The sequence below is a fragment of the Urocitellus parryii genome, unplaced genomic scaffold (genome assembly GCF_045843805.1).
Source record: "Urocitellus parryii isolate mUroPar1 unplaced genomic scaffold, mUroPar1.hap1 Scaffold_40, whole genome shotgun sequence".
Classification (NCBI taxonomy): Eukaryota; Metazoa; Chordata; class Mammalia; order Rodentia; family Sciuridae; genus Urocitellus; species Urocitellus parryii.
This window is the reverse complement of record NW_027553586.1, coordinates 4,477,981-4,499,561: the sequence shown is the minus strand read 5'-3', so window position 1 is coordinate 4,499,561 and position 21,581 is coordinate 4,477,981. Positions and strand designations below refer to the sequence as shown.

Genomic DNA, 21,581 nt, shown 5'->3' with positions numbered 1-21,581 from the left:
TTACTTTCAATTTTTGTAGTTTTAAAAAAGTATTGTTTAAGAATAATAACAAAATCTGTGCATGTTTAGTACATTCACAATTTTTATTTTTTCAAATAGCTTCAATCCAAGGTTGCTTATCCTTATTGTTTCTTAAGTGAATATTTTCATCAGCAAAATAAAGTCCAAACTTACTCCAGGAATAAAAGCAATATTTATCATGGACTACAGTTGACACAATATATTAGTTAAGAATACTTTAGGTATTATGTAAACACTAAGTATGAATTATTTTTCTTTTTTTGTCATAAAATATGTTATTGGAAAAAAAAGTCACCGTCTTAGCAAGATGGGGGGTAGGAGCCCCAGCGACATCGGGGTCCCGGCCTCAGGCTGAGCCGCTGAGTTATCCCGGCGCTGTCTCGGGCTCCGATGCCCTGCGCCCGGCCGCTGGGTCCCCGACGCGAGGAAGCGAGTGTGTGCCTGGCGGCGTCCAGGACCAGAGACGGGGAGAGGGTGTGGGCAAGGAGCAGGGCGTGAATGCATGTGGAGCGCACGGGCGCCTCGGAGCTCCAAGGAAGATGAGTTGCTTCCTCGACGATGCACGTCCCAAGTAAGGACCAGAGCGCGCCGGGGCCTGGGTTTGGCTTCAGGGTCTCTGTCCTTCCTTGTTTGACCCCTGATTGTCCGCATTTAAAGTAATAATAAAATGCTTAGAAAGCAAACGGTGGGGATGAGAAGGGACGGTCCGCAGGTTTCCGTGGACTCAGGCGGCCACTGCTTCTCTGGCTCCCTGGCTCCACACTCTGCCGAGCTCAATCCTCGCGGCTCCTGTCGCTGGGCTCGCCTGGCACCTCTGCCGGCTTCTCCGCCTCCTTGGCGCGCTCCTGCTCAGAGTTGCTCGCTTGTGGGGATGGAGTTCTTCTTTGGCCGCCCCTTGGGCTTGGTAGGGGACTCCAGGCCGCCGCCCTGCACTACTATTTTCTTCCACTTCATCCTCCGATTCTGATACCACGTCTTCACCTGCAACTGGCTCAGGCCCGAGGACTCGGAGAGATCTATTCTGTCGGACGTGGAGAGGTATTTCTGCTTCTCAAAGCGTTTCTCCAGGCCCATCAGCTGCACCTCGGTGAACACAGTGCGGCTCCGGCGCCCCTTCTTGGCTTTCGTGCTCGGCTCACCAGGGCCTGCGGCCTCCAGCTTCCCGCGGAGCTGCAGCTCCAGCGGCTGGTGCGGCGCACCCGCGGCGCCAGGCAACCCAGGCCCGGCGGCCAGCAGCGCTGAGCCCAACCCGGAACAGCCGAGCGGCGCCAGCGGGAACTTGAACACCGCCTGTTCTGCCTTCAGCACTGCCAGGTGGCTGTGGAAGGGCCGCGCCGCCAGCAGCGCCTGCACGCCGAACTTGAGCAGCTCCCCCGCGGCGGCGGCGGCTGAGGCGCGGGCGGTTCAGTGAGGATTTCCTCGATCATGAAGCTTTGGTAGCGGTGTGGCCAGTGATCTGCACAGCCCTCGGGCGGGCCGCAGCACACGGCGCCCGGCTCCCGGCTCCCGGGCAACTGCATCGCTGCAAAAAAAAAAAAAAACAAGGACACTTTTGTAATGGAATAATAATTAAGATTTTGTTTGTAAGGAAGAAGGGGAAAATGGGTACTAGGCACATAGTTATCAATGTCTTCCTTAAAAACTCAGTAAACATTATCATTGTTTCCCTTATTTCACTATATTCCAGTGAGAATTTCATTTTTTACCAATGCTGGCCCTCAAATATGAGCTTTGGAAGCAAAGTAGTTTCTGTCATTTAACCACAAACATTTTGTTCATTTCTTAGGTATGTTGTGTCTTCTAAATATAATATTTAGAACTAACAACACTTTCTGGGAATGTATAGAAACCATATTGTTGTAGTATTTTGTTTGTTTTCTTTTTGGTGGATAATATGTACATTTAGAATGTGGATGTGGATTGACACTTTTTCTTCAAAATAGAGGTATGGAATTTGCCCCCCTCATTGCTTTCTGAGAAAAGTTCTAGAACGTAATAAAGAATTATGAGTAAAAGACTGGAAAAAAATACCTATTAATAGGTCTTCCATGAGAACTTTATCTTGATTTTTTAGCAAGAGAACAAAAGAAAGTTTTACATGTTATGAATCTCACATAACAGAGGGAGACTATCAGCTCAAATATTGATTGAATTTATAGAATTGTGCAGTTTATGAGAAGATGTACTTTTTGCCTTTTTCCATACAACAGTAAATATATCATCTAAGTTATCAACACTCATATTGTATTTTTCATCACTCTATTCTACAAAATAATATAAATATATGTTTAATATACCAGCACTTTGATAATAAAAGTTTTAACAGAGAACAAAGTATGATTGTTCCAAGCTTGAATCTGTATGCACATAATTCAGGATACCAGATTCAGCTCTACATTATGAAACTGTGCAAATGCTAGTGAGTTATGTAATATCTCTGAATTCCATTTCTTTTTATATAAAGTGGAAAAAAATATAGGCCATTCCTGAGTCTTGAGATAATTAAGGATGTCTCAAAGCATTTAGTAATATACTTCATGAATTAGCTATTTCTATCAGTAATCTTATTTATTTTTCATATTCTAAAAATACCAATAAGTTTTAGATACCATTATATAGAAGTAAGTGGGAGAAATAAGAGAAAAAGTAGGAAAGGAAAAACAAAGAAAATGTTATTTTAAATGTCTGCTATTTTGTCTTGACTAAAGTTAATCTAGGAGAAAAAAATGGAGCAATATTTTTCCAAAGATGGATCACATTTTTATCTCTTCTCATTCTGGAAATCCAAGTGGAAACATAAGTGCTTAAAAGAACCACTATGTTTGGGGTTAAAACAAGAACAGCAGTGTTCCAGTAATAAGATGTAAGAAAATGTTTTCTAGGAGATTTCATCTTAAAGAACTCTCTCCATATTTTGGCAAGTCAACCACATCTTCACAATAAATATATGAAAATTACAGTAGTGATAAAAACAACAAATTTAATATTTATAACACAACTCTGTCTTCTCTAATATGCATGCCTATATACCTAGATTTGTATGCGGAGAAATTGGATAAGAAGTTTAAAGCTCATCTGGTTTCTCTCCTCATTCTCACAATGGGAAAATGCAGAGCCAGGCTGTCGAGGGAAACACAGAAGCCAATACCTTGTTTGAGGAAATAGCAAGGGCAGTGAATTCTGTTTTACTAGTGCACGTGTGAAAAATATGTGGAAAACATCACAATATAAATTTATTTATGTTCTTCAGAGTGGTTGTGGCATGCAAAACTAGTCTCACAAGATAATTTGCACCTTGTAGTGTGTGTGTGTGTGTGTGTGTGTGTGTGTTTTCTTGGGGATGAAAAAAGATGAGACCTGCATTTTGATTGTTAGAGAATGCAATGATGGAGCTTACTGAAAGATAACCAAATATTTCTGTCATACTTTCTATAGGGAATCATTATGTTCCTTGTTTGGTAGTCTGGCATAACTCCAAGCTAAAATTTATTCAGTGGACTACAAATTCTTCTTCTTTTTGGTCTTGAATTAACATTATTTCTTCCACTGATTTAATAAGAATTTGTTTCTCCAGTTTTAGGAACCCAGCATTAGGATTCCATTCATGCCGTATGGTATGTTACTAGCAACTTCTTAAGTAGAATTAAGTGGTTGGAACACCCTAGAACTACATAATGGGGAGACCTTGAACTTTCAGATTAGTGTGGGAAAATTTGATGTTTACCCATTAAGAACAGATTCACAGACTTTAATGATTAAAAATCAGGAAGATACATAAGATGAACAGGGCATCCAGGAAAATACTATAGTGTGGATAAACATGTACATAAATATGTACATCTTATGTGTATCTCTCTCTCTCTCTCTCTCTCTCTCTCTCTCTCTCTCTCTCTCTGTGTGTGTGTGTGTGTGTGTGTGTCTCTCACACACACACAGCACATAAAAGTGTAAATCAATAATCCGTCAATCTCTTGAAATATAATACTCCCCCAATTCTTATAACATCAGTCAGTAAAATCTTGCACTTGTTCAGCCTTTATTTTCAGTGTCAAAATATTCTCTAAGAACAGATTCTTTATATCTCAACAGTGGTGATTTTTTGTTGTTGTTTTGACATTGCATGATTTGCCCATTATCATGCACTTTCTGGTTTGTGTATGTGTAGATGATTCCATGATTAAGACCTGAATCAGTCAATGTGGCACTGACTAAGGACCGATTCCTCCCGTCGTTGTCATTAGCCGGTCTCCTGTACTTGACTAGACAGTCCCAGACTTCATTTTCCAGCCTCCTTTACTACCACGAATCACCATGTGACTATGTTCTGACCTTGTGATTTTGGCAACCCTGATTCAGGCAGAGGCTGTAATGTGCCAGAAGGGGTCTGGTGTCTCTTTTTGCCACCATCATGGCCTGCATTATTCACTGTATCTAGGAGCACAAAAGGTGCAAGAGACCTCATCTTCCATAGGGAACAAAGCCTACTGAGCTGCTGACCCCCACTGAGGCACAAACCTATGCTCATGAATTCGGATTTGTGATTTTTGAGCTGGCAGGTTTCTCGACTGTATTTCTTAGTATTAATATGGCAACAGCTGGTTGTCTTCTAATTATGTTTCTGTAGATCCTTTTATTTTGGTTTACCTACACATAACTGAAACTATTCTTAAAGGAAATACTGCACATGCATGTATCACCTTTTAAAGAAAGTTATTTTACTTTTTCTTAACTAAGTGGCACAGCCTCTAAATTGCCATAATAATCCTCAGCTGTCTTGGCAGGCAGGAAGAGTGTTGTGAAAGGGTCATTTCCTTCTGTATTTATGAGGACACACAATTAGCTGCCACCAGCAGCCTCTCATCTGCTATTTCAAATAATCATAATGTAAACCCTTGAACATTTTTAACTTGTTAAAGAAATCCTGTTTAATTTTGTTATTATCATTGTTTTCTTGAGGAAAATAGCAAGTATTATATACACTTTGCAGTTTATAAAATAATTTAAACAAAAGCATTCAATGAAAATGGTATTTAGAGATATATAGACCTGATTTAAAATGACTTTTGTTGGCCAAATAACCTTAAAATTATTATTAAGACATTCAGAAACTCTATAGCTTTTTCAGAAAAGTAGAATTTTTAGTAATTTCTTTGCAGATTTGTTGTGGGTAAAATGGTTATCTGGTAGGCTTTAATATTAAACCAGTGTTATGTTCAAAGGAAGAGAGTTCAGCAACCATTAAGTAAATTTCCACATAATCAGGTTCTGCCTTGCATTTCCCAAACAACATAAATGATATGCAAAGACCACAGCAAAGATTGTTTCTGTTTTTTTGAGGAATCTTCTCATTCCTTCAAGGTCATTTTTCAAAATGCTTTGTAAACTTTCTCCAACATCCTTATTCCTTTTCCCCAATGTCTTTCCACTCAACCTCTTCTTTATCCCATTTCTGTGTCACAAAGCACGAAAGATATGATTAAACATGATGGAGTTTCTTGGGAGAAATATGAAGGAAAGAAACTGAAAAAAAATCATGAAGAAATAGAAGAGAAGAAAGTTGAGAATGTTTTAATAAATGTCATCCCTTCAATATATCTCCAATTAGTTATATGGTTTATGCTTATGATACTAGCTGTGACATACTGAAAGCTCAGCAGATGTGAATGTTCTAAAATTTTACTTGATTAGCATAAAAGTTAAGATGACAAGGAAATAATCATTTGATAATAAATATTTAGTAATGTTGGGTACCAAAGGGATGAAAAATAATTATGAAAAAGAAGGAAAAGATAAAATATATTTTGTATATATAGAGAGATACGTATATGTGTGTGCATACATGTATACATGTGTGTTTTTTCATCTCAGTATTTAGTTTAACCCATACCTCTGACTAATGAAAGACTTTAGAACTTGTTTCTACTATTTTAAAGAAATATAGCTAGCTAGCTAGATAGATAGATAGATAGAGAAAGAGACAGAGATACAGAAATCCTTAGTATCAAACTCAATATATAGCCAGAAGAGAGTACACAACCCATGAAAACAGCACCTAGATCAAGACATAGAATATTTCCAATGCTCTTCAATGGGGCCTAATGATCCTCCCAGTCAATATTCCTCCCCAGGTGTAACCACTATTCTCACCCAGTTGCATAGAAAACATTTTTATACTTTAAATTATATTGTGTATGAAATTATACAGGTTCTGCTTTTTTGACTTCTTTTTCTCATCAACACAGTATGAGTTTCATCCATTTAGTCATGTGTATCAAAAGGTTATTTTTACAATTTTATTTTTCTGGTTGTTACAATAATAAACTAGTTTTGTATTTAGTTTTTTATCTATTCAATAACATTAAAATCTTTCTTAACTTGAGGCAGTTATAAATATGCAAGTATGAATTTTTGTCACGACTAACATATATATATATATATATATATATATATATATATATATATATATATATATTCTGGGTTATATATAAGCACTAAGACTGCTGGGCCTTGTATATGTATTAATAATTTTATTTAATAATGTCAAAGTGATTGTATCAAATTGTACTGCCACAAACAATATAAATTTCTGATTTTTCAATATCTTTGCCTAAAATTGTTATTTCCAGTATTTAGTCATTCTTGTAAGTGTATACCATATGATTATTTTTAAATGAATTCCTCTCATTTATTAAATAAATGTTTTAATTTACACTTTTTTGTGAGTAATGATCCTGAGCACACCTCAACTATTTCAGATACTTTGGCATTTCAGTGTGCAGAGCCTCTTCAAAACTTAGTTGAATTCATAGTGCTTTTTGCTTGTTCTTCAAATGTCTTTTTATAATCTAGGTACAAGTCCTTTTTAGGCTTTACCTATGACAGCTTTATTTTTCATTTTGTGGCTTGAGCATTTCACTTTTCTAATGACATCTTTTGATGAAAAAAATGTTAATAATGTTATTAAATCCAATTTATTAATATCTTCTTATATAGACGATACCTATTTTCTTTAGACATAGATTTTTAAATTTAATAAACAGTAGAAAAAATACTCTGTCATATATGTATATTATTAATGAATTTACATATATCATAAATAAATATGTCATTGTTTTATATATATAACAGTTTTATATACATAAAGACACATAAATTTATATAAATGCAAATATATGGCATACACTTATTTGAAGATACATACCATTTTCATTCGGCTTAATTTTTTTGTGGATTTACACATTGCCAGATGAAATATTTCTATATATGGTACAAATTGTGTAGGGAGAAGAGAGAAAACTAGAATTATCATTATTAATTATGTTATTATTACTATGTACTTTTTATGTAAAGAATATTGGTTAAATTAAGGAGAAACTCTTTAGACTCAACCTAAATCATGTCAAATATAAGACTGGTAGAATTTAATGTTTTTTTATTTTATTTTACTTCTATTTTATTGTTAGCATAGACGCATCCCTAAAAATGGTGATTATAATTAATCATGAAACAAATAACACAACTAGAAATAATGGCTTAATAAGAAAATAAAGGAAAAGAAAAATATATTGATAAAATGTCACTGAAAATCAGCATCAAATTAAAGTACTTGCAATGTTATACTCCTTTTATCTTTTGTTTCAATAGAGTGAAATAAGATTAAATCACACATTAGACTCTGAAGGAAAACTAAGCAGCTTAATTTAAGCACTTGATTTCTTGTTAGTTCCATTCACTTTGGTAATACCATTAAGCTATGGCTTTTAAAATAGATGTCAATATGGGAACTATTCAAAAAATTGATTTTTTAATATTTGAATAAACAAAGTATATTTTATTAGTAGTTAAAGTAAGATTTAGATTTTTATTAGTCAATAGGGTTAGGAAGACATTGTACTGAGCTATATATTCATTTTAGGATTTTATTTTAAATTTAGCAAATAAATGAGAAGAAAAGGAAAAATGAATTGGAAATGGTACCCTAAAATTACAAGGTGATATATTTCCATATTATATAATTGAATAACCACTATTTTATTCTGTGTGTATGTGTGTGTGTGTGTGTGTGTGTGTGTGTGTGTGTGTGTTTTGGATGTCCATGAGTGTGGATTTATAAACAACAAGTATTATTAGAAGTTCAACAAGTATTATTAGAAGTTTTTAGTAATGAAGGAGAAAAATTTAAATACCGGTGTACAGATAGTGGTCTTTTCAAAAAGTCTTGCAACTTCTTGATATCTATTGATATATTCCAAGCTTTAAGACATTATTTCTGATTATTAAAATGACAGAAAGATATTTTAAATGTTTGATTCTAAATAATGAATGATTACTTAATATGGGCTTTTTTTAAGAGAGAGAGAGAGAGATAGAGAGAGTTTTTTAATACTTATTTTTCAATTTTCGGTGGACACCATATCTTTATTTTATTTTTATGTGGTGCTGAAGATAGAACCCAGTGCCCTGCACATGCCAGGCTAGCGCATTCCCACTTGAGCCACACCCCCAGCCCAATTTGGCTTTTAAAATTACATTCATTGTCCTTGAGCCTTATAGTACCATTGTTAAACAAATGTAGACTCAGAGAATATGTATTAAGCTTTTGATATATAAGTTTTATCATCATGTTTTGTGAGAATAGAGAACATACATATATGGATGCCATGAGAAATGATTATTTTACAAAACTGTAGTATCTTACAGAGGAAGCATTTGACAGATGGACTTGTATTGACTGAATGCTGTTCCCCTCCAAAATAAATGTTGAAGTACTAAATTTCTCCAATCTGGTCATGGGGCTACTAAGGAGGTAACTCCAATTAACTAAATTGATAATGCTTTAGGAATGTTGTCTTTATAAGAAAAGAAAGACACACCAGAACTCACCCCCTGTGTACTTAGACATGCAGATAAAACCACAAGAGGCCACAGAAAGAAAGTGGTCCTCTATAAGCCAGAGTAAGGTCTCACCAGAAATAAATAGTATTCTCACATTGATCTCAGACCTGTAGCCTCCAAAATAATGTGAAAATAATTATCTATTATTTATGATATATGGCTCATGGTAGCTAGAGTAGCATAACACAGGACCTTCCCAAATTCATGCTAGACTAATCATGAATCATCTATAGTGGGATCTGACATTGTTCATGGACAGACTTTATCTTTAGTTGTTTGTACCATTGTTTGTGCAATCTATGACAGTGAAAATCTTCTCCTTTTTTGTTCCTACTTATCACATTCCTATTTATATTGAAACCTCCTTTAGAGAAGAAAAATAGTAAATACTATATACTTTCTGAGGATGAAATGAGGAGTACTAGGGGGAAATAGGAGGCATCTTAATGTACCTATAGGTCACGAATCAAGGAAGGAAATACAACAACACATTTGCTCACCACCACAGCCCAGAAAGGGCTGTCATGATGCTGGTGTAGGCACTCTAAAGGACTGGATCCAGTTATTTTCTGTTTCCCAAGCCAATAACGTAACTTTCCTAGGCTCAAATTGAAGATACAGCATTTCACTGCCTCCATTGAGTTGAACAGGAAGATGTCTGATGCTCTCTAGAGAGAAACATACTCTCATAAAAATGTGACATTTCTTTCTGACTTTAGATACTGATGTAAAACAGGTACTTTTTCTTACAGGGCAAGTTTGGTCATTAAAATTCAAGAAGTCTGCATAACAAGATCTTCACAACTTGTCTAAATAGTAAATCATGCTTTTCTATACATGGAGAGACTTGGAAGAAGTTTGGGGAAGGCACCTCTCTGCCTCAATTCTCCGAGTTTATCTAAAGGCTTTGGAGATTTTTAAGAACGCCCATTTCTTCTACCCATATCTTCTTTTTCTGCTCAAACTTTGCCACAGCACCTTTGTGAACAAAATGTTCCATGCGGCAAAGTTAACTTTTTTTTTTTTTTATGAAAAGTTAAACTTCACCATGCTGCAGGCAAATGATTTCAAATAACCAACAGCTAACACCTGAGACAAGGAGTGGTGGTGTAATGGGGGACCAAGCCTACTGGACAGAGTAAGGTGAAGTAGACGAATGAAACAAGTTTCAAGGTATGAGCCCTTAGTGCTCACTAAACCCCATCCTGAGAGGACAAGAAGGACAGCTTGTCACCACCCACCTGGAAATGAAGCAATGCTCTGGCCTGCCTAAAAGGAATTTCTTAATAGGATCTGCAATTTCTTTAAAACTGTCTATTTATAAGAGGTCCCTTTCAGTAGCTATAAGGTAGCTGGCCTGCGTGCTGGGGCGGGTCTGTCTCCTTTGGAGGTCCGCGTGGGCTCAGCCTCTTCAGCAGTCCGCTGCAGCAGCGCAGGGACTCAGCACTCCGAAGTTTCGCCTTTCCCTCTGCTCCATGGAAGAGCAGAGGCAGCCCCGCTCCTCAGGCGGCTCAGGCCAGAGGGCCGGCCCAGCACAGCTGCCCGGGCCGCGCTCTGCCAATGTAACCGTTGAAGTGACACACTTCAAAGGTAACCATCTTTTCTGACGATTTGAGTTCAAGCAATTTTAAACTTTTGATGTCCATGGTGAGCTGATACTTGAAGATAATATTATACAATGCACCAAGAAAAACCCATGATGAGTTTTATTTTTATTTATGTTTTAAGACTTTTTTTTAGTTGTAGATAGATACAATACTTTTATTTTACATATTTATCTTTATGTGGTGCTGAGGATTGAAGTACCTCATACACACTAGGCAAGCACTCTACCACTGAGCCACAACCCCAGCCTCCCCCCACACACACACACCCATGAGTTTTAAAATACCTCTCTTTCCAAAACAAATGGCTCAGAGGTAGTCCTAGACACTCAGAATTTACCTTACCCTTTATCTAAAAGTCATACCAAATATATTTAACATAATTGTTCTTGATATAATTAGATAACCTGTTGAGAAATGACTGTTGAGTTTAAACAAAAACACAGGTGCCAAACTGCCATCTGAAATTAGAAGCTGAATATGTAGAGTAAATATACACATATATACACAAACACACGTACAAAAAAACATTTCAAACTAAGATACATTCAGAGAATAAAGAAAGACTATTGGGTCTAATCTCCACTGAACAAACACCTATAGACATAGACTCTAATAATTGAATATTCCAGATAAGAACTATTTCCCTCCTCAATTGCCATTGGATTGTCTCCATGCTGTGAGTCTCTGCACTTGTATCCAGGACTCTGGAATAGTGACGCTCTCACATGAGGCCCCTGAAGCCAGCAGTCATCCTCTCAAGTCTTAAGTAGGGTGCTTTCTCTCACTTGTCTTCTCCTTCTGTGTCTCAACATCTCTTATTTTTCATAGGAAACAGCATTTATTTTTTTAAAGCTAATTTAAAACTGATTATTTTGAAGGACAAAAAAAATTCAGTAACAATGTAAAATTGTTGACAAATTTAAAACATCCTTTTAAGCTACACACTTGGCTGAATTTGGGCTTCTCTTTATTCTAAGCTTGGGCAAGGGTTGACGGTGACTGGCAGCTACACATACCACCTGTGCATAGCTTATGAACCTTTTGGGATGAAAGGGCTAGTAGTGAGGCTTATGGCAGGACTGGCTTGAAGCCATCCCTTTTTCAAAACATCACCAAAAAAGCCTCTTACTCTCTTGACCTGGTTGAATATCCTGAGTTAGATATACTTTTCAGTTCTTCTAAAGACCCATATTTACCCCAGATTTCAAAACAATTGGTTAAATATAAGAAGTATTTTCCTATTCTCGCCTAATCCTTTCTAAATCTGATTTTCGTTTCTTGATCTTTCCTTTTCAATTTTAACACAAGAGGAAAATGCAACCCTAAGGAACAGCTTCTGAATTGCAGAACCACACGTGGGCTCCATAATCTGAGTGTGTCAACTACTGGGGAGGAATAAAACTAGGTAAAAAATTCAATGAGTGTTAAAGAAACTAGATATTGTTGAGAAAGAGTAAAGGCAGGAAACATCAGAGTAAAACCCAAAACAATTTACTACATGGTCTTGCTAAGAATTTGTTAAAATGAAAATGCCAACACAAAGTTCAGTCATGGAATCAAGGACATTTTCATTCCTCTGGAATTCCAAAGAAAACTTTAAACACTTTGGAAAAAACAGTTATTTTAGGGATCTATGTGCAAAATCCATGCATACCACAATGTGCATACTGAAAACCAGCATTTGGGGTAGAGCATCCTGGAAAGGTCTTCCTTATCTGCATATTTGGAAAATCTAGAAAAGAAGTAGATAACAAGAGATTTAAGAGAGGAAATCTTTTGGTAAGATGTGGAGGGAAGACTTCACATTCTCTCTTTTTCTATACTGGACATAATACAGTCTCAAAATGACACTCCCAAATACTTCTTGGGTAATTCCCAAGCAATTAGTTATGTTTTTATTTTTTGTCTAATTACTGCTTACTATGATTTTTCAAAATAAGAGAAGTGACAGAATGGAAAATTTAACATCCCTAAGGTTTTTGAAAATGTCTTTTAAGAACTAAAAAGATTCAAGGGTGGGCAGCTGGCGATGTGGCTCAATGGTAAGGTACTTGCCTGGTATACACAAGGCCCTGTGTTCACTCCCCAGCACCACAGTAAGTAAGTAAATAAATAAATAATCATGAGGTAATTCTTGTAAAAACACATCAAACTACCAATTATTTGTAATTTTCAGATTACTTTGGAAAGGAATAAAACCAAACCAAAAAACACAGCATAGAACAGGTCAGTGGTGCTAGACAGTGGTGCCCAAAATGCTATATTACCAGGTCTGGTAATATTTACTAATATTTCTCTCACACACGCTCATCTTATATTGAGTTTAAAATATATGAATCTAGGTTATAGAAGTTTAAATTTTTTAATATGAAAGGTTAAATGGAAGATCTTCAAGTGATAGGGGAAAATTATAGAAATTCTTCCAGTGTATTCCTTTTATTATAAAATAACATAAAGCTGTGAAGTTTTCAATGTTTTTTTAATTTCAGTTTTTCAAGAAGGATTTACCACATACCTACTCAGAAGCTACTCTGCTAGGAACTGAATAACTTTGATTAATGCAGAAATGTCTACATGTTAACTATGTGGAGAAGTGGTTCCACCTCCCTTGATTCTATTAGAGTAGGTCTCACATGAGACCCTGGATTCCCAATATTTAAAAGTTCCTGATTCTGCTGGGCATGGTGGTGCACACACCTATATTACCAGTGGCTAGGGAGGCTGAGACAGGAGGCTCATGGGTTCAAAGCCAGCCTCAGCAACATTGAGGTGCTAAGCAACTCAGTGAGGTGCTGTCTCTAAATAAAATGCAAAATAGGGCTGGGGATGTGGCTCAATGTTTAAGTGCCTTTGGGTTCAATCCTCAACTACCAAACAAAATTTCCTGATTTTGATACAGGCCCACACTCATGTTTATGACTCTCTGCTAGATGACTATGCAAGTGTAGGTCCTCAGAGAAGCAGACACCAATAAAAGATTACTCATGTGAGAGATTTATTAGGGGAAACCTTCATGAGGGGAAATGGAGAAGGAACTGAGGAAGACTGGCAGAGCCAACAGACTAGGATGGAGGACTGGTAAGAGTTGCTTCTCCACATTTAACAAGATTTTAATTTTGTAAAATGCACTTCAATTTTAATTTTGAATTCAAAAGAAAAGATCAGGTGTATTTCTAAGCTTAGACTGGATCTTTAGCTAGCAAGAACTGCCAGAAAATTCTAAAATAGAAACCATAGAACTTTGGCGCCACCTTGTGGTAAAAAGTAAACTGAGAACGATTATCCGCAGGCGGTGTAATAAATCTGTTTTTCATTTACACAAAGTAGTAGGGAAAATTCTGATTTCTTTTTCCTTAGATTCAAAATTAAAATATTAATATTATAAATGTTCACACCTTGGGGCTTTAAAACTATTTTTCCAGTTTTTGCAACCAAATTGATTTAAAAATGTGAATTTTGCTTTCAGCTATTCTACTCACAAAATTTTGTGCTCATATTTTTACTTGACTGCTGTAATACCATACTTGATAGGTTTCACTTCTACCTCAGTGGTCACTCTAACTGCTTCCATTCTTGGAAGACAGAATGAGGATCCTCAGTAAAATAGCATGACTGCATTCTTTCAAGTTGTTTGTTGTCTCAATAAATATTGTCTGCTATGTGCCAGGCATGGCTTTCAGTTCTGGTGAGAATGAATGAATGAAAGAATGAATAAGGGTCCAGCCTGCCCTTCAAGTTTATAGTCTTGAGGTGGGGGAGCTGCAAAAATATGTATACAAGCAAATAAATGCATACAAACAGAAATTGAAGGAGATTTCAGGGAGAGGGATCAGAAAGTATAAAAGTCTTGTCATCTTGGAGACTAAAGAACAGTAGAGCAGGAAGCAGAAGCTGGGTTTTGCAGGGTTCAGAGGATCATACTTAGATTTTGAGGAATTTAGGATTTTATTCTCACTGGAGTCGGGAGCTGATGGAAGTGTTAGAAAGGGAGCATCATCAGAACATGGCAGGTGCTTTAAAAAATAATGTTAGTACTTAATGATTTCAAGCATTATAGGAGTGCAATTGGTGCTGTTAAGAGTTCTGATAAAAACTGAGCTAGCTGCTCAGACCTATTGAGCCCTTCCCTGAAACACCCCAGTCACAGCCCAGCATGGAATCACAGGTTGTGAATCTTGAGATTTGCTACTGAGTCTTATTTTACTTATTGCTCTTTAGCCCTCCCATCCTGCTGGATTTATGATGCTCATCAGCTAAATTTACATTACTCGTTTTCTCATTCGTCTGTCTCTCCCACTATAACATAAGCCCCTTCTCAGCTGTCTTCTTTACTGCTGAATCCTAAGCACACTGTCCAGTACATGATAGTTGTTGAGTAGATGCACACTAAATAAATAAACACAATAATGATTTTTATAGTTTCTACCCACTGAGACTCAAATATAAAGCTCATTTTATTGAAATGTATTGTTATGGTTTGGCTTTGGAATGTTCCCCCAAAGGCTCACGTATTGAAGGCTTGATTCCTAGTGCATCAATATTCAGAGATGGGACTTTTGGAAATTTTTCATGAGGGCTCTGACCTCATCAGTGCATTAATCCCTTGATGGGTTCATAGCTGAAGGACTATTAGGAGGTAGTGGAAACTGTACAAGGTGGAATCCATTTGAATGGAGTGAGTCCTTGGGGTGTGCCTTTGGGAATATCCTGTCCCTGGCTCTTTTCTCTAGCTTTCTTTGCTGCCCAGTGGCCATGTGGTGAACAGCTTTCCTCTGTCACATCCTTTCACAATGTTGTTCTGTACAAAGAAATTAAGCGAACCATGGACTGAAACCTCTATTATGGACTGAAATCTCTATCATGAGCCAAATAAATCTTTCATCCTTTTCCTCAGGTATTTTGTTACAGCAATGAAAAGCTGATGTGAATGAAACCATTGCTGGTAAATTTCTTCTTACAACTTTCTTTTTTGTTGTCTCTTCAGTTAGTTTCTTCTGACATCCTTAAATAATTATTAAACATTTTTAAAACCAGATATTAGTGAGTGCATAATTTTCAGCTATTGGGCTGGTGATGTACGTTTGGGGTACAGCACTTGCCTAGCATATGTGAGGCCGTGAGTTTGACTGCCAGCACCACAAAATTGTGTGTGTGTGTGTGTGTGTGTGTGTGTGTATATATATATATATATATATATATATATATATATATATATAAGATTTGGAGTTTTTTTATTATAAAAGACTAAAATAACCTTCATTGTTGTCCTCCATAAATTGTACATGACATTTTAATGGAATGAGGTGATAAGATTGACAAAGGTATTATCTTTTGTATTTAGGTTCTTGCTAGGACATTTATTTTAATATCAGAATCAGTTGACAAATCTGTATCATATGCATGAATGTTTTGGTTTCCAATGTAAGTTCTTGATATATCCATAAGCTTATAGAAAGTAGGCCAATTCAACAAGCTATAATGAATCTTCATACTATGTTTCAGGCACTATATATCCAAGTGATGGACATATAGCTATGATCCTTCTTGCTGTTGCAGAACTTAAATTCTAATGGAGAAAGTGAAATTAAAAATGTTAAAAATATCTTAACCATATTAACAAAATGATGAGGAACCCAAATTTAGAGGAAGTGAACAGAAGGTTTAATGGAAGTGGTGACTTCTGCTGACAACTGAGTGAGCGGTGAGAGTTGAAGAACCAGAGGGAAAGTTTTCCAGTAAGGGGAACTGGTGTGGAGGATAACAAATGGGGCAATAAAATGAGAATGTAGAGGAAGTAGGAAATGGATTATGCAGAACCTTTAAGTCATGGCAAGGTATTTTGATTTTATCCTAAGTACAAGGAAGTTTTAAGGAGCGAGCAATGTAATTAGTTCTGGTTGAATTAATGCTTTGCATAAAGTATATGGATCATAAGAAGCCTGCACAAAACTTTACTGGGTTTAATACTTCTGGCCAAAAACAGTCTCATCACAGTCCAACTGGGGCCACAGCTGCTGCAGAAATTCCTCTCCTCAGTGTTTAAGAAGACATTGCCAGAGCCTAGAGTTGAGATGAGAGCTATTAATAGCTGATATAAAGTGAGGAAAAAGCTACATTGTGTGAGGCTGAGCCTAGGTTAGACAAGCTCAGGAGTCCCAGACAAGTCCCAGGAGGAACAAGCTAACAGCTACACAGGTGTGTAGCATCCTCCTTACTCTCAAAGATCAGGAATCTCATCCTTCCTTAGTCAAGACTAATTCCATGGGAACCTTTTAATTGTACATGGAAGGAACCACATTTTATTCCAGTACCCATTTTTGATAGTGGTGCCACCAAAAGGTGGATTATCACATATTCATTTTTTAGAGATGCATTAACAAAGTACTACAAAGTAGGTATCTAAAAGAAAGCTATTGTCTCACAGTTCCAGAGGCTATAATTCCAAGATCTAGAAATCAGCAATGGTTCTGAGAGATGCGATGGGCATTTGCTCCACATCACTCCCCTTTTTTCTGGTGATTTGTTGGCAAGCTTTAGCATCCCTTGACATGTAGAGAAGCATCTTTAAGGATTCTTCATGGTCTCTCTATGTTATCTCTGTGTCCAAATTCTCTTTATTTAGTAAGGACACCAGCCATATTGGATTAGGGTTCGCTCTAAATAATTCTCCTCCCCACCTTAAACAAATGTAGCAATCTTTCCTTTTGCTCTTGATTTTTTAAAAAATTATTGGCTCTTTTTAGTTATACATGACAATAGAATCTATTTTGATATAATTATAGAAGCATGGAATATAACTCATTCTATTTAGGACCCCATTCTTGTGAAGGTACATGATGGTAGGATTCACTGATATTTTCATATATATATATATATATATATATATATATATATATATATATATATATATATATATAATATCAGATTCATCTGTTTTTCCTTCCTATCCCTGCCTTCCTTCCCTTCATTCCTAATTTGCTGAACTTCTATACCCTTTTTCCCCTTATTGTAGTTTAGCTTCTACATATCAGAGAAAACATTTGCCTTTTGGGAACTGGCTTATTTAACTTAGCATGATAATCTCCAGATCTGTCCATTTACTGTCAAATGATTCAAGTAACAATGAATGTTGGCAAGAATGTCAGGAAAGAGATACATTAATATATTGCTGGTGGGACTGCAAATTGCTGCAACTGCTTTGAAAAAGCAGTATGAAGACTCATCAAAAAACAAAAACAAAAACCTAGGAATAGAACCACCATTTGACCCAGTCATCCCATTCCTTAGTATATATACAAAGGATTTAAAATCGGCATACCACACTGACAATCACATCAATTTTTATAGCAACTCAATTCAAAATAGCTAAGCTATGGAACCAATCTAGGTGCCTTTCAACAGACGAATGGATGTAATATATGTACACAATGGAGTACTAATCAGCCATAAAGAATTACTTCAATGAACTCATTTTAACTTGATTACCTTTGAAATACCCTATCCCCAAATAAGGTCATAATATGAGGTACTGGGGATTAGGATTCTAATCTCTCTTTTTATGCTTTGGAGACCATTCATTTTTAACACCTGAAAACAGTTACAGGTTAGGTAGCATCTAAATTCAGGGCTCAAGACTGTCAAAGAAGAGATACCAGAAATAAATGAATGAATAAAGAAAATGTGGTGTGTTTACACAATAGAATATTACTAAGCAATGAAGAATAATGAAACTATGGCATCTGCCAGTAAGTGACTAGAAATGGAGACTATCATGCTAAATGAAATAAGCCAGTCCCCAAAAACCTAAGGCAGAATGTTCTGATATGCACATGATAACACACAATGTGGGGGGGGGAGAGAACAGAAGTTCATTGAATTAGATAAAGGGGAATGAAGGGAAGGGAAGTGGGGTAAGGATGGGAAAGGCAGGATAATGAATCAGATGTAACTTTCCTATATTCATATATGAATACATGACCAGTGTAACTTCACATAATGTACAACCACAAGAATGGGAAGTTACAGATGTTTTATGTCAAAATACACTCATCATGTACAACTACAAAAGAATTTAAAAAATTCTTTAAAAAATTTAAAATTTTTTTTTAAAAATTTAAAAAAATAAAATTTTTCACTTGGGTATAGAATTTTTTTCTCTCTGATGAATTACTTAAAACAAAACAAACAAACAAAAACCCTAGCACATATTTAGAACTTATGTGCTTCCAATGCCATTTTTTAAAAAATCTAATTGGTTAGAACAGCTTTAGAGACTGTAACAAATTCAATTCAAAATTTTCTACTTCCTTTCCTTACAAAAATTTTTGAAGGACAATATCTTCCTTAATGGGTGTCCAAAATACACTTCTGTACTGGATAAAAATTAGGTCTTACACATACTTTGTTACTGATGTGGCACAGCTGTTTTTTATTGTTCTTATTTGTTTATTGAGATGCATGTATCCTGCTACCTTGTTCAGGAGAGTCTCAAAACTGGGATCAAGCAATCCTTCTGCCTCAGTCTCCAAGTAGCTGGGACTAGAGGCATATACCATTACTCTAGGTTTGTCCCTTTCTTAAAATGTAAAAATCCAAGGAAGAAAACTGAAAAATTGGTTCTGTATGAGTTTTACCTCTTGCTTTGTATATAAAGCTTAAAAATTTCATCAAGTGAAGATCATTTGCCACTGAAGAAATAAATGTATAAAAACCTGGGTCACTTCATTATATTAAAATCACAGCAATCAACAATACTGAACATGACAAAACAATTTAAAGATTTAGGGAATTGTCTGATTTACTGAAATTTTGAAGAAAGTAAAGCCTAACAAATGTTTTTTTTTTTCTTTTATTAAACTATGGTTGCCTGGTACATTATCATGTATTTTTGTGTCTTTTTGTTTTTTGCAGTGCTGGGGATGGAACATACACCTAGCCTTATGCAATGCTAGGCAAATAATATGCCACTGAACTACACCTCCGGCATTAACCCTGTCCATCCATGGCTTTTTAGAAGTTCAGGGGGCTGGGGGTGTAGCTCAGTGGTAGGGCACCTGCTTAGCATACATGAGGCCCTAAATCCAATCCCACCCACTGCCAAATTATATATATATATATATATATATATCTATATATATATATATATCATGATGATGAATTAAGCCTTATAATACATGACACCAGCAGTTAACTATTTCCATCTAGATCATCTTCTTACAAACTGCTTTTCTATTTAACAAATCCCTTACCTGCACCTATCTTCCAATGATTTTCAGTCCGAGTGTGGTCCAAATCTTCCACTTCCCAAAAACTGCACTAACATTAGAATTCCATGAGCTTCTTTGGACAGAAATGTGTAATTTCTTTATGGTATTCTTCCTAAAAATTTTAAGCATAACTTAAAGATCCCATTTTCTGGACTTCAAAATACGAACTTGCTAATTTTAATTACTGGACTATGATTATTTCCTTTTTGCTGATAAGGTCCTAAAGCTATTTTACATGGGGGAGAAGATAAAAGCAAACACATGCATCTCTCTAAGGGCTTTACAGATAATGGCAATAATGGCATAACACTTATAGGCACACTTATTATAGATGACAGATGAGGGAACTAAGGACTGAAGAACTTAGTAACTTATCTAACATTCACAGTAATGTCAGAACTGGGATTAAAATCATCGAAGCTGGTGCCCACAATATGTGCTGTCAATCGCACACCACACTGCTTCTCTTGAAAAAGCAGAAATTTTCCTTTAGTTACATTTTATGAAAGACAAAGCAAAATATAGAAACTTGAAGTTTCATTTAGACAATCACCATGAATTGTATTTTTACCTTATGCAAAATTATTTGATAACAGAGTTCAGAAACACAACTATTTCTAATTGTATCATTTTTTTTTCAATTCCAAAGAACAAGGTCATAACACATACAAATTTATTTTAAATAAGCTTTAGAATCAGAATTAAATTGATAAATGAAGTCATCTGCTGAAAAAGTATTATTTTACATCCATTTTGGAGAAATATTATCTTGAACTAAAAAAGTAGAAGCATATCATTTGCCAGTATTTTAAAAACCATGTCCAGATATAAATTAGTTCTAAAGTTCTTGTAAAGCAATGAGAAAGCAAGTGACTTGTTTTTCTCCATTATTTAACTATTACTATAATAACCTTTAAAGAAACAACAGTAATGAATTTTGGACAATAAAAACTGTAAAACCAGACTGCTGGCAGAGGAAACAACAAACTGTAAGTTAAAAAATTCATAAACATACATTTATTCAGGAAATACAGTTACTAGAGTCCTTAATATTTCAATGATCATTCCACATTATAAAATATTCACAACATGTATTCTTTTAAGTCTATACCAAGTCATGCTGACATTCTTTCCAGATAAGCCATGCTATTTCTTCTACTACATACATGCTATAATATCCATTTTAATTATAAACAAAGTATTTGAGCCAAACTATTTAAATACTTGTCAAGAAAAAATAAAACATAAACTAAAAATTTAGAAGAGGAGGAAAATGACAACAAAACATAATAACTCCCTACATATCTGAATCATCAAACTTTTAAAGAACTAGGCCACTATAATCTAGCATTACAGTAAAAGATAGAGTGACCATATTAAGACAGTATGTAATCATGAATTACAACATTTCTCATCTGTAATTTTAAGCTGCTTTTTCAAAGAATAAACACTATCTTTGTAAGTTTTAAAGCAAAAGGGGCATAAAGATTAAACATTAAAAGTTTATATTTAAACTACTATTTTTTTTAATAAAAAAGGTAGACTATTATTACTTTCCAAATAAGAAATGCCAAGTATGTTTTATGCCTAAATAAATAATATAATCAATCAGCATGTAGCTACGAATTGAAGTATTCTATTCTGATACTTGCAAACAGAATTAGCGGTTCTCAAGCCTGGATGTCCCTTAGAACCATCTGGTATGTTTTTTTTTTAAATAAACAAGTGACCCTGAATTAGTTGTATGGGAGGGGACCTAAGTATTAATAATTTTTGAGCTCTGCAGGGCTTT

General features: G+C 35.6%; 1 pseudogene; it reads right to left on the bottom strand.

Moving 5' to 3' along the window:
- Nucleotides 1-794: 794 nt before the first annotated feature.
- On the bottom strand, nt 795-1,541 carry LOC144252262 (homeobox protein BarH-like 1 pseudogene; annotated as a pseudogene).
- Between the last annotated feature and the right edge of the window lie 20,040 nt (nt 1,542-21,581).